At 38.5% G+C, this 14,650-nt stretch overlaps 1 pseudogene; it reads right to left on the bottom strand.

Moving 5' to 3' along the window:
• Positions 1-4,782: 4,782 nt before the first annotated feature.
• Positions 4,783-13,814, bottom strand: LOC112621640 (annotated as a pseudogene).
• Positions 13,815-14,650: the final 836 nt, after the last annotated feature.

Here is a 14,650-nt window from a genome sequence, read left to right as displayed (position 1 = left end):
TAGGGATTGCATTGAGCCTGTAGGTTACTTTGGGTGGTATGAACATTTCAACAATATTAACTCTTCCAATTCATGAGCATCATTTATCTTTCCATTTTTTTTGTGTCCTCTTCAATTTCTTTCATTAATGTTTTATAGTTATCATTGTAGAGATCTTTGATTTCTTTGGTTAAATTGATTCTTAGGTATTTTATTTTATTTTTGTAGCTATCGTAAAATGGGATTGCTTCTTGATTTCTTTTTCAGATTGCTCACCGCTGGCATACAGAAATGCTACTGATTTTTATATGTTGCTCTTTGTATCTGCAAACTTTACGAAATTTATCAGTCCTAAAACTTTTTTTGTGGTATCTTTAGTTTTTTCTTGAAATAAGATAATGTTATCTGCAAGGAAGGACAGTGTGACTTCTTCCTTTCCAATGTGAGTGTTCCTTATTTCTTTCTCTGGTCTAATTGCTCTGGCTAGGCCGTCCAGTTGAATAAAACTGGCAAACATGGGCACCCTTGTCTTGTTCCAGATCTTCAAGGAAAGACTTTCAATTTTTGTCCATTCAGTATGATGTTAGCTGTGGGTTTGTCATATATTGCCTTTATTGTTTGAGGTGTGTTCCTTCCATACTCAGTTTGTTAAGAGTCTTTATCATGAAGGGATGTTGAATTTTATTCAATGCTTTTTCAGCATCTATTGAAATGATCATATGGTTTTTGTCTTTGATTCTGTCAATGTGGTATATCATGTTTATTGGTTTGCATATATTGAACCATCTTTGCTTCCCTGGGATCAATCTCACTTGATCTTTTACATATCAATTCTTAATTTAATAAGTAATTATTAGTGAAGAGACTGTCTAATAATATTAATATTAATTCATTTAATATTTATTTTTAATTTAATTTAGTTTGTTAGTATATTTTGTTGGGGATTGTTGACTATGTTTCTCAGGGGTAGTAGAATATAGTTTTCTTTTATTATTGTGTCTTTGTTAGGTTTTGGTATCAGGGTAAAGCTGGCCTCACAGAGGAAGCAGTACCTTCTTATTAATTTTCTGGAATAGTCTGAGTAGAACTGGTATTATTTCTTTACAAGCTTGGTAGAATTTATCAGTGAAGGCATCTGGTCCTGGGCTTTTCTTTATTGGCAGACTTTTTATTATGGTTTTAATCTTGTTGCTTTTTATTGGTCTGTTTAAGTTTTCTATTTCTTCATGATTTGATCTTGGTAGTTTGCATGTGTCCATATATATATATAGTTGTCCAATTTGTTAGCATGCAGTTGTTTATAATATTCTTTAATAATCCTTTATGTGTCTGTGGCATCAGTTATAATGTATTCTTTTTCATCTCAGTTTCATTCATTTTATTTTTATTTATTTGTTTATTTTATTATTATTTTTTAGAGATGGAGTCTTGCTATGTTGCCCAGGCTGACCTTGAACTCCTGGGCTCAAGTGATCCTCCTGCATCAGCCTACCAAGTAGATGGTATGCATGCACCACCATATCTGGCTATTTTTCTTTAATTGATACTAATATTTGTACATATTTATGAAGTAACTGATATCTTGATATATGCATAGAATGTGTAATGATCAAGTTAGGGTACTTAAGATATCCCTCACCTCAAACATTTATCATTTCTTGGTGTTGGGAACATTTCAAATCTTCCCTTCTTGCAATTTTGAAATATACAATATATTGTTGTTAAACATAGTCACCCTACTGGGCTATTGAACACTACCTACTATCTAACTGTATGTTTGTACCATAACTTTTTTTTTTCCTTTTTGAGATGGATTCTCACTCTGTACCCCAGGCTGGAGTGCAGTGGTGCCATCTTGGCTCACTCCAACCCCTGCCTCCTGGATTCAAGCGATTCTCCTGCCTCAGCCTACTGAGTAGCTGAGATTACAGTTGCCTGCCACTACACCCAGCTAATTTTTGTATCTTTAGTAGAGATAGGGTTTCACCATGTTGGCTGGCTGGTCTAGAACTCCTGACCTCAAATGATCCACCCACCTCGGCCTCCCAAAGTGCTGGGATTACAGGCGTGAGCTACCATGCCTGGTGTGTTATTTTTTTTTTTCTTTTCAATAATGACCATTGTAACTGGGGTAAGATGTTATCTCATTGTGGTTTTGATTTGCATTTTCCTGATGATAAGTGATGTTGACCTTTTGTTTCTTTTTTGAAGCAGGATATCACCCAGGCTGCAGTGGTATGATGAAAACTTACTGCAGCCTCGACCTCCCATCTCAGCCTCCTAACTGGCTGGGACTACAGGCATGCATCATTACGTCCAGCTAATTTTTAAATTTTTTGTAGAGATGGTGTCACCATGCTGCCCAGGCTTATCTCAAGCTCTCGGCCTCAAGGAATCCTCCCACCACAGCCTCCAAAAGTGCTGGGATTACAGGTGTGAGCCACCACACCTGGTCTTATAATGTTTTCATTGATTTGCATATGTTGAACCATTATTGCATCAGCTGGATGAATCCCATGTGATCATGGTATCTGTCTAAATATCTTTTTAATGTGTTTTTGGATTCAATATGATAATATTTTGTTAAGGATTGTTGACTCTATGTTTATCAGATATCTCAGCCCATAGTCTTTTTTTGTGATGTCCTTGTCTGGTTTTGGTATCAGGGTTATGCTGATCTGACAGGATGAGTTAGAAAGTACTTCCTTCTCTCAATTTCCTTGGAATAGTTTGGGAAGAATTGGTGTACTTTGTTCTGTATACGATTGATACAATTCAGCAGCAATGCCATCTGGTCCTGGACTTTCCTTTGTTGGGAGTTTTTTTAAATTACTGATTCAATCTCATTCCTCATTATTAGTCTGTTTAGGTTTTCTATTTCTTTGCAGTTCAATCCTGGTGGTTGTGTGTCCAAAAATTTTCCATCTCCTTCCATTTCTTAGCATATAGTGGCTTGTTATAGTCTCTAATAATAGTTTGTATATGTGTGGAATCAGTTGTAGTGTCTCCTTTCTCCCCCCAATTTTGATTATTTAGGTCTTCTTCCTTGTTTTCTTGATTAGTCTAGCCGAGTTTATCAATTTTGTGTATGTTTTCAAAAAACCAACATTTTGTTTCATTGATCCTTTGTATTGTTTTTTTGTCTCTATTTCATTTAATTCTGCTTTTTTTAATAGCTTTTGCTTATTTTATTCAATATATTTGAACTTAATCATTCACAAATTTAACCTATCCTTAAAAGTAGGCATTATTTATTTTATATTATCCTATTTGTGTACAAAACAAACTCTTTATATATTCACACTTAGGTAAGTGCACATGAAAAATCCTAAAAGAATATACATTATTAAATTCAAATGCTGGTAACCTTTGGGAGGGTAATAAAGGGAGATCATTTTTTATTTCATTCTGTATATTTGAATTTTTTACAACATGTATTTATGGATTACTCACATAAATTATTTTTTAAAAGGCATAATGGGATTCAGTTAAACCATACTTTCTAGTCATTATGTGCATATTAATCAGGACTTCTATTATTTCAAGTAGCTCTTAAAGTTTGAGAAATACTTTCTAATTTCCCCCTCAATTTTGCTTGCCCCAGTCATTTATTTAGTAAACCCTTTTCCTCACTCATGAGTTAATTCCAGTTTTGTCAGAAGTACAACTTAAAGTGGCTCCAGGCTACAGGTAATCCTGTTCAAAATTCAGGAACTCAAGAAATTTGGATGGGTTTTTAGAACTAAAAAAAGGTTTAGATAATGCGTTCTATATCCAAACTCATAAATGAATATATGTGGTACCAAGGGATACTTTGTATTGCTATCTAGGCACTTTTGCACTAATGTTGCCTTTAGGGAAGTGGTTTATAATCCTTGGGTGCCCACTGGAAAAATCTGTGGAACTTTTAAAAAATACATACATGCTTAGGCACCATCTTTAAAGATTTCGAGTCTATAGTTGTAAGGGAAGCAAATGTTCTTTAGAAATGTTTTTTCCTAAGAAGAAGAAGAGAAAGGAAATGCTTTTTCCTAAATCTCGATCAGTGATTATATGTGTAAAAAAATGACATTACCCAGAGAATGACTGAATACAGAACCTTATGGAATGCAAAAGCTAAAAAATTCAGAGTAAAGTTAGGGTTTTTTTGGGAGGAAGGGAACAGAATTGGTTTCTGCTAAACATATTCAAAAGCACCAAAAAAGATGAAAAACAATTTAAAAACACATATTTTGGCACTAGTGGTGTTTTATACTATGCAGTCTTCCTCAGAAGCCGTGTACTGATAATATAGGGCAAAGACTGTAAACAAATAACAAACATAATCCTGAGGTTTATTTATCAAATGCCAGTCAGTGAAATCTCTGACCAGCTTTTAAAATGAGGGCAGTTTCATTACACTGGCATACTTGGCAAACCAGGTAAATACAGAAACCCGGTTCAAGATTTAAAAAATGGAGCAACACTGGTCAGCGTTTGGTATGTGAATATAATATACCTACTGAAAATCTTCCCATACATCATGAAAACTTGGAGGTAATTTGTATAGCTTGAAATGACTTTAGAATATTATGCATAAAAGGGCCTCATCAGGAACAGAAAAGTGGCATTTTTTTGTGTTTTGACTACAAGTTAGAACCCTACTGGCTTTGATGTTATATTCAGTAAATTCCAGAGTATGTGGGGCATAAAATCAAGCTCCAGAGTATGTGGGGCATAAAATCCTGATTTGAGTTTTATATGACAAAAATTCTAGTAAATATTCTTTTTAATAAGTGGCTTATCAATATTCTCAAATTCTATCTAATCATCCAAGAAAAAGTAGTTTCCACTCTTCTTTTGTTCTACATCCTTAATTGAATTAAATTTATTTATTCATGGCCTATAGTTGTTTGGATCTCTTCTGAATGTAGTTTCAAGCTGAGAGAAAAATGTATTCATGCCAGCCAAAAGGGTTTGAGGACTGTTTGCAACTGTGTTCTTAGTAGATGGAACACCATCAAAAATGATGACATGATCCGCTAGATAGGTGGCCATGATGAAGTCATGTTCCACAATAAAGGCTATCTTTTTTGCATGAAGTATGAAACGTTTGGCAACTCAAGCTGCCATCAGTCTTTGCTTAGAATCCAAACATGCAGATGGTTCATCAATTAAATAGACATCAGCAGATTTGCCCAAACAAAGGGCTAAAACTACTCGCTATAGTTCACCACCCGATAACGTCTGCACCTCTTGATTGATGATGTTTTCAATTTGCAGAGGCTTCATTACATTAGTCACAAATTGTGAATGAGTATAAGCATCTCTTGTCTTTTCATGTAGTAACTGGCGAACACTTCCAGTTGATTTTGGACTAATTTTCTGTAGCTTATAACTGACATTTAGAACTGGTACTTCTCCTCCTTTATCAGGTTTAAGTCTTCCAGCAAGCATTCTGATAAATGTCGTTTTACCCATTCCATTTTCCCCCAGCATCACCATGATTTCAGAATCTGTAAACTCTCCAGCTACAATTGCTAGCTCAAACTCTCCCATTTTTTCTTCATTCTTGGATATTTATACATACACGTCATTTTGACTTCTTCTTCATTTGCTGTCTCAGCCACTTTAAAAACAAGTGATGCATCTCTGAATCTCAAGTTTTCTGTTGGAACATAGCCATCCAAAAAAATGTTTATGTCCTTTCTTACACTAAAAGGCATAGTGACAACTCCATAGGCACTTGGTACACCATATAAATAGCAGATGAAGTCAGAGAGATAGTCTAATACACTTAGGTCATATTCCACCACAATGATATATCTATCCGGATTTATTAGAGATTGTAGAGTAATAGCCTTTAAATGCTGCTTGACATCTAGGTAACTAGAAGTCTCATCAAACATGAAAATATCAGCTTTCTGTATGCAAATGACAGCCCAGGCAAATCTCTGCAACTGTCCTCCTGAAAGATCTTCAACATTTCGTTCTTTTAGGTGGGTTAAATCAAGCTGCTAACATACAATTTCCTGTGTCTTTGTTTCATCTTTTCGGTCCAAAATAGATCCCACTGTCCCCTTTGCAGGCTTAGGAATCTGATGTACATATTGGGGTTTGATGATGGCTTTTAGGTCATCTTCTAGAATCTCAGTAAAGTAATTCCGTAATTCAGATCCACGGAAATAAGTCAAAATCTCTTGCCAATCAGTAGGATCGTCATACTTTCCAAGGTTTGGCTTTTGTTTTCCTGTAAAAAAATTTTAAAGCAGTTGACTTTCCAATACCATTAGTTCCAACTAATCCTAAAACTTCACCTGGACGAGGGATAGGCAACCTGTGAAGTTTGAAGACATTGGCACAATATCGATGTGTGGTTTCTTTTTCCAAGTTGCTTGGTAAATTGTCAATTGATAAGGCACCAAAGGGGCATTTCTTAATACAGATACCACAACCAATACAAAGAGTTTCAGAACTTTGCTCTGGGGTGTAACTTCTGTGCATAATTTTCCCATCTGAACTACAGGACAACTCTTTTTGCATTCCCGTTGACATTTCTTAGGTTTACATTTGTCATGGTTGACAATAGCAATTCTCATTAATTCGTGTGCTATAACTGTGCGAAAGAATATCCAGCTCTTCTGGAGAAAATTATCACCTTGAGGAGGGGAGTGCAGAGGCCAAATCAGCTCTTGCCTTCACTTATCAGCCACACAGCATGTTCTCATGGCCACCGGCCAAAATGGCTTTTTTTTTTCTTTGAGATGGAGTCTCACTCTTGTTGCCCAAGCTGGAGCACAATGGTGCGATCTTGGCTAACTGCAACCTCCACCTCCTGGGTTCAAGCGATTCTCCTGCCTCAGTCTCCTGAGTAGCTGGGATTACAGGCCACTGCCACTGTGCCCAGCTAGTTTTTGTATTTTTAGTGGATTCGGGGTTTCGCCATGTTGGTCTCGAACTATTGACCTCAGGTGATCCGCCCCCCTCGGCCTCCCAAAGTGCTAAGATTACAGGCGTCACCGTGCCTGGCCTATTCTTTTTTATTAATTAAAAAAAATTAAAATAGAGGCAGGGCCTCATTCTGCACTTACCCAGGCTAGAGTGCAGTGGTGCAATCACAGCTCACTGCAGCCTCAAACTTCTAGGCTCAAGCAATCCTCCTGCTTCAGCCTTCTGAGTACCTGGGACTACAGGCACCCACAACCATGCCCCGCTAATTTTTTGTTTTATTTATTTTATATATTTAATTAATTAATTAATTTTTGAGACGGAGTCTTGCTCTGTCGCCAGGCTGGAGTGCAGCTGTGTGATCTCAGCTCACTGCAACCTCCGCCTCCCAGGTTCAAGTGATTCCCTTGCCTCAGCTTCCTGAATGGCTGGGACTCCAGGTGTGTGCCGCCACGCCCAGCTACTTTTTGCATTTTTAGTAGAGATGGGGTTTCACCATGTTGGCCAGGATGGTCTCAATCTCTTGACTTCATGATCCGCCCACCTCAGTCTCCCAAAGTACTGGGATTACAGGCGTGAGCCACTGCGCCCGGCCATTTTTTTTTTTTTTACATAGAGACGGGGTCTCATTATGGTGAAATGATATTGCATTGTGGTTTTGATGTGCATATCTCTGATGACTAGTGATGTTAAGCATTTTTTTCATATACCTGTTTGCTATGTGTATGTCTTCTTTTGAGAAATGTCTGTTCAAATCCCTTGACCATTTTAAAATCAGATGATTATTACTTTTTGCTATTGAGCTGTTTCAGTTCGTTACATATTCTGATTATTAGTCCCTTGACAGATGGATAGTTTGCAGATATTTTCCTCCATTCCATGGATTATCTCTCTGTCTCTCCGCTTTTTTTTTTTTTTTTTTTTTTTGAGACAGGGTCTCACTCTGTTGCCCAGGCTGGAGGGCAGTGGTGTGATCTCAGCTTATTGTAGTCTCAGCCTTCTGGGCTCAGGTGATCCTCCCACCTCAGCCTCTCAGGTAGCTGGGACTACAGGTGTGTGCCCGCATGCCTGGGTAATTTTTTGTAGAGACAAAGTTTTGCTATGTTATCCAGGCTAATTTCAAACTCCTAGGCTCAAGCGATCTGCCTGCCTCAGCTTCCCAGAGTACAGGGATTACAGGTGTGAGCCACTGCTCCTGGCCTCTGTGAGTTGTCTCTTCACATTGTTCATTGTTTCCTTTGTTTTACGGAAACTTTTTAGCTTGACATAATCCAGTTTTCTGTTTTGCTTTGGTCACTTGTGCTTTTCAGGTTTTACAGAAAAAAAATCTTTGCCCAGATGAATGTACTGGAGCAATTCCCCAATGTTTTTTTCCAGTAGTTTCATAGTTTCAGGTCTTAGAATCAACTATTTAATCCATTTTCAATTTATTTTAATGAATGGTGAGAGACATAGGTCTCGTTGCATTCTTTTACATAGAGTTATCTAGTATTCCCAATACCATTTATTGAAAAGACTGTCCTTTCCCAATTGTATGTTTTTGGTGCCTTTCTCAATAATGAGTTGTTGCAAATGTGTGGATTTATTTCTGGGTTCTCTATTCTGTTTTACTGGTCTATATGTTTGTTTCTATGCCAGTACCTCATGCTGTTTTGGTGACTATACTTTGTAATAAATTTTGAAGTCATGTAGTGTGATTCCTCTATTTTTGTTCAGGATTGCTTTTGTTATTTGGGGTCTTTATGGTTCCATATAAATTTTAGGATTGCTCTTTCTATTTTTGTGAAGAATGTCATTGGTAGTTTGATAGGGATTACATTGATCTGTAAATTGTTTTAGGAAGTATTGTCATTTTAACAATATTCTAATCTATGAGCATAAAACATTTTTCTATTTTAATGTCCTCTTCCATTTATTTCATCAAAGCTTTTTGTTTTTTTTTTTTGTTGTTGTTGTGGTTTTGTTATTTTTTTTTTTTTTTTTGAGATGGAGTCTTGCTCTTGTTGCCCAGGCTGGAATGCAATGGCATGATCTCAGCTCACTACAACCTCCGCCTCCTGGGTTCAAGCAATTCTCCTGCCTCAGCCTCCCGAGTAGCTGGGATTCCAGGCACCTGCTACCACGTCCAGCTAATTTTTGTGTTTTTAGTAGAGACAGGGTTTCGCCATGTTGGCCAGGCTGGTCTTGAACTCCTGACCTCAAGTGATCCACCCGCCTTGGCCTCCAAAAGTGCTGGATTACAGATGTGAGCCACCATACCCAGCCTAATTTTGGTTTCTTTGTTGATTTTTCTGTCTGAAAGATCTATCTAGTTTTGAAAGTGGGGTGTTGAAATGTTCTACTATTCTTGTGTTTAGGTCTGTCTCTCTCTAGCTCGAAGGATTTTTGCTTTATATATCTGGATGCCTCAGTGTTGGATGCATATATATTTGCAACCATATATCCTCTTGCTGAGTTGACCCCTATATCATTATATAATGACCTTCTTTATCTCTTTTTACAGTTTTTGACTTTGTCTATTTTATCTGATGTAATGATAGCTACTCCTGCTCTGTTTTGGTTTTCATTTGCATGAAATATTTTTTTCCATCCTTCACTTTCAATCTATGTGTGTCTTTATAGGTGAGGTGAGTTTCTTTTTTATTTTATTTATTATTTATTTATTTTTTTGAGACGGAGTCTCACTCTGCCGCCCAGGCTGGAGTACAGTGGCACAATCTCGGCTTACTGCAAGCTCTGCCTCCTGGGTTCACCCCATTATCCTGCCTCAGCCTTACGAGTAGCTGGGACTACAGGTGCCTGCCACCGTGCCTGGCTAATTTTTTGTATTTTCAGTAGAGCCGGGGTTTCAGCATGTTACCTCGGATGGTCTTGATCTCCTGACTTCGTGATCCACCTGCCGCGGCCTCCCAAAGTGCTAGGATTACAAGTGTGAGCCACTGCGTCCGGCTGGTGAGGTGAGTTTCTTGTAGGCAGTATGTAGTTTATTCTTTTTATTTTTATCCATTCAACCAGTCTATGTTTTTTAATTGGAGAGTTTAGTCCATCTATATCCAATGCTATTATTAATAGGTAAAGACTTCCTACGGTCATTTTGTTACCTGTTTTCTGGTTGTTTTCTAATTCTTCTTTCTTACTGTCTTCCTTTGTGGTTATTTTCTCTGGTAGTGTGGTTCACTGTCTTGCTTTTATTTTTTGTGTGCCCATTATAGGTTTTTGTTTTGTGGTTACCATGGGGGTTACAAAAAAATCCTATAGTTATAAGAAGTCATTTAAAACTGATGACAACTTTGTAAAGAAAAAAATAGCTAAAACAAAACTAAAAAAGTCTATACTTTTACTGCAGTCCTCTCACATTTTCATTTTTTGTGGTCTCAATTTATATTTTTTTATCTTATTATTATTATTTTTTCTGAGATAGAGTCTTGCTCTGTCGCCCAGGCTAGAGTGCAATGGGACAATCTCAGCTCACTGCACCCTCTGCCTTTGGGTTCAAGTGATTCTCCTGCCCCAGCCTCCTAAGTAGTTGGGATTACAGGCATCTGCCACCACGCCCAGCTGATTTTTGTTATATATATATTTTTGAGACAGAGTCTCACTCTGTCACCCGGGCTGGAGTGTAGTGGTGCAATCTCGGCTCACTGCAACCTCTGCCTCCCAGGTTCAAGAGATTGTCCTGCCTCAGCCTCCAGAATAGCTGGGACTACAGGCGTGTACCACCACGCCCAGATAATTTTTTGTATTTTTAGTAGAGACGGGGTTTCACCATGTTGGCCAGGATGGTCTTGATCTCTTGACCTCGTGATCTGCCCGCTTTGGCCTCCCAAAGTGCTGGGATTACAGGCGTGAGCCACCGTGCCTGGCCTAAATTTTGTATTTTTAGTGGAGACAGGGTTTTACCGTGTTGGTCAGGCTGGTCTGGAACTCCTAACCTCAGGTGATCACCTGCCTCAGCCTCCCAAAGTGCTGGGATTACAGGCATGAGCTACCACGCCCAGCCTTTATCTTAATTTTTAAATTTTAAAATAATTTCTCTTTCCCATTGGTCTGTGTGATGCATAAATTTATATCTTTTTATAGTGTCTTCTACTTAATAAATTGCTGTAGTTATTATTTTTGATATATTTGTTTTTTAACCTTTATACTTAAAGCATGAGTGGTTTCTACACTACAATCACAGTTTTAGAGTATTCTGAATTTGTCCATGTACTTGTTTTTACCAGTGAGTTTTATACCTTCAGGTAATTTCTTGTTGCTTGTTAGCATTCCTTTTCTTTCAGATTGAAGAACTTCCTTTAGGATTTCTTGTAAGACAGACCTGATGGTGATAAATTCTCTCAGCTTTTGTTTGTCTGGAAAAGTATTTCTCCTTCATATGGAAAGGATAGCTTTGCTGGAAACAGTATTTTCAGTCAAAAGTTTTTTTCCTTCACTTTGAATATGTCATATCATTCCTTCCTGTCCTGCAAGCGTTCCACTGAAAAGTCTGCTACCAGACATATTGGATCTCCTTTATGTGTTACTTTTTTTTTTTTTCCTTGCTGCTTTTTAGGATCCTTTCCTTGTCCTTGTCCTTTGAGACAGTATTATATGTTTTGGTGAGTCTTATTTTAATTGAATCTCCATGGTGATTTTTGACCTTTTTATACCTGGATATTAATATCTCTCTCAAGATTTGCATACTTCTCTATTATTATTTATTTGAATAAATCTTCTATCCCTATCTCTTTCTCTACTTTCTCTTTTAGGTCAATGACTCTTAGATTTGTTATTTGGAGGCTATTTTCTGTATCTTTAAGTGTTTTTTCATTTTTTCCTTTTTTCTCCTCTGTGTATTTTCAAATAGCCTTTGAGCTCACAAAATCTTTCTTTTTCTTTTCTTTTTTTTTCTTTAATTATACTTTAAGTTCTAGGGTACATGTGCACAACGTGCAGGTTTGTAACATATGTATACATGTGCCATGTTGGTGTGCTACACCCATTAACTCATCATTTACATTAGGTATATCTCTTAATACAATCCCTCCCCACCTCTCCCCACAACAGGACCCGGTGTGTGATGTTCCCCTTCCTGTGTCCAAGTGATCTCATTGTTCAATTCCCACTATGAGTGAGAACATACAGTATTTGGTTTTCTGTTCTTGTGATAGTTTGCTGAGAATGATGGTTTCTAGCTGCATCCATGTTCCTACAAAGGACACAAACTCATCCTTTTTTATGGCTGCATAGTATTCCATGGTGTATATGTGCCACAAATTCTTTCTTTTGCTTGATCAGTTCTTCTGCTGACACACTTGATGCATTTTTAAACTTGTCAATTGCACCTTTCAGCTCCAAGATTTCTGTGCTTAAAAAGTTATTTCAATCTCTGTTAACTTTGATAAATTTTAGAATTGCTTCTCTGTGTTTTATTGAAGTTTTTTGAGCTTCCTCAAAATAGCTATTTTGAATTCTCTGTCTGAGAAGTCATATGTCTCTATCTCTCCACGGTCAGTCATTGGTGTTTTATTTAGTCAGTTTGGTGAGGTCATATTTATTCTTAATGTTCCTTTTTTTTTTTTTTTTTTTTTGAGATGGAGTCTCACTCTGTTGTCCAGGCTGGAGTTCAATAGCATTATCTTGGCTCACTGCAACCTCTCCCTCCTAGGTTCAAGCAATTCTCCTGCCTCAGCCTCCTGAGTAGCTGGGATTACAGGCGTGCACCACCACATCCAGCTAATTTTTGTATTTTTAGTAGAGACGGGGTTTCACCACGTTGGCCAGGATAGTCTCGAACTCCTGACCTCATGATCTGCCTGCCTTGGTCTTCCAAAGTGCTGGGATTACAGGCATGAGCCACTGCGCCCGGTTTTGTTCTTAATGTTCTTAACACTTGTGGACATTCATCGATGTCCAGGCATTGGAGAGGTAGGTATTTATTCCAGTTCTCACAGTCTGACTTAGTTTGTTTCTGTCCTTCAGAGGGCCTTCAAAAGATTCAAAAGGAACTATTGAGTTCTTGTCTATGGTCACCGCAGCCATTTCAGCACCAGAGGGCACCCTAAGCCCAGTTATGCTGTCACTCTCTTGCAGCCTCCTAGATAACTCAGCCCAGATGGATGTGGGAATGATCAGGGAGAAATCCCTGAGTTCCAAGGGAAAGTCCCTCATTCATTTCCTCTTTTTCACCCAGATGCCCAAATAGAAGGAGTCTCTCTCAGCACTGAGCTGCCTGAAGTTGGGGTAGGGATGATACGGGCACCTCTGTGGCCATCACAGCTGGTGTTATGCTAGGTTACACCCCAAGAACATAGCCTCCTGACCAGTGCATCACCAGGGGTCACACAAAGACCGAGGTCCCTATAGCCTGGCTGCCACTAACATTTATTCAGGCCTTACCACCCTTTCCTTCCCCACCCACCCCTCCAGCACACAGATTCTTCCTACAAGCTGCTTTAGCTGCTTGGAGTTAAGGGAGGAGTGGTGTCGGCAATGTGAGACTGTCCCTTGTACCCTTTTCAATGTGTATTTTCTTGTTATTATGCTAAAACCAGGTACTATGATTGCTCCTCTGATTTTTTAATTCTTGCGAAGGTGGTTTCTTGCGTGGAGATTTGTCCAGTTGGAGGTTCCTGTGCAGGGACGATTGCTGGAGGGTTCTTTTCAGCCATCTTGCTCCACCTGCCTTGAAACAGTTCCTATTAATTTGCTGAAGTCTGTGCTCTGGCAAGCAAATGAGCAAATGTACCACTTGGGTAAAGGAGGCAGAAATATAGATCAGATGCTAGTACAAATGAGTGGTTACTGGTTAGATAACTTTGCTTATAAAGTGCTTAGCCAATGCATCAATATCAAACTAGACAAATGCAAAATTCAAATTGTGAAACAGTAAGTTGAGAACAATACCATTTTGGTTTTGAAAATGACATATTTCGGGCCAGGCGCGGTGGCTCACGCCTGTAATCCCAACACTTTAGGAGGTCGAGGCGGGCGGATCACGAGGTCAGGAGATCGAGACTATCCTGGCCAACATGGTAAAACCCCGTCTCTACTGAAAATACAAAAATTAGCTGGGCGTGGTGGCAGGCACCTGTAGTCCCAGCTACTCGGGAGGCCGAGGCAAGAGAATCACTTGAACCCAGGAGGCAGAGGTTGCAGTGAGCCGAGATCGTGCCACCACATTTCAGCCTAGGCGACAGAGTGAGACTCCGTCTCAAAAAAAAAAACAAAAAGAAAAAAGAAAATGATATATTTGAATTCAAAATATAAGCCTAGGCAGCGTAGTGAGACCCTGTCTCTATAAAAAATAAAAATAATAGCTGGAGATGGTGGTGTGTACCTGCTAGGGAGGCTGAGGTGGGAGGATCACTTGAGCTCAGGAGTTTGAGATTACAGTGAACTATGATCACACTATTGCACTCCAGCCTGAGTGACAGAGTGAGACCCTGTCTCGGAAAAAAAAAAAAAGCAACCATAAAAACAAAAGAGAAAAAGAAAATATTTAATGTATTATCAGCAGTGTAAGGTAGCAGAGCTGTCCAACAGAGCAATACTCAGTGATGTTAAGAATGTGTGTACTCTATGACCCTCTACAACAATTTGACTCCTGAGAATACATCCCAGAGGAACCCTTCTTGACAATCAGGGAGACAGAAATAAGGATGTTCATCATATTTTTGTTTGTAGCAAACAAGAAGTAACATAAAGGCAGTACCTTAGACCTGGACAAGAGGGGCCTCTGCTCTTCAGAATTCTTGGTGTATCA

Source organism: Theropithecus gelada, chromosome 3 (genome assembly GCF_003255815.1).
Source record: "Theropithecus gelada isolate Dixy chromosome 3, Tgel_1.0, whole genome shotgun sequence".
Lineage (NCBI taxonomy): Eukaryota > Metazoa > Chordata > Mammalia > Primates > Cercopithecidae > Theropithecus > Theropithecus gelada.
This window is presented reverse-complemented; position numbering and strand designations above follow the sequence as displayed.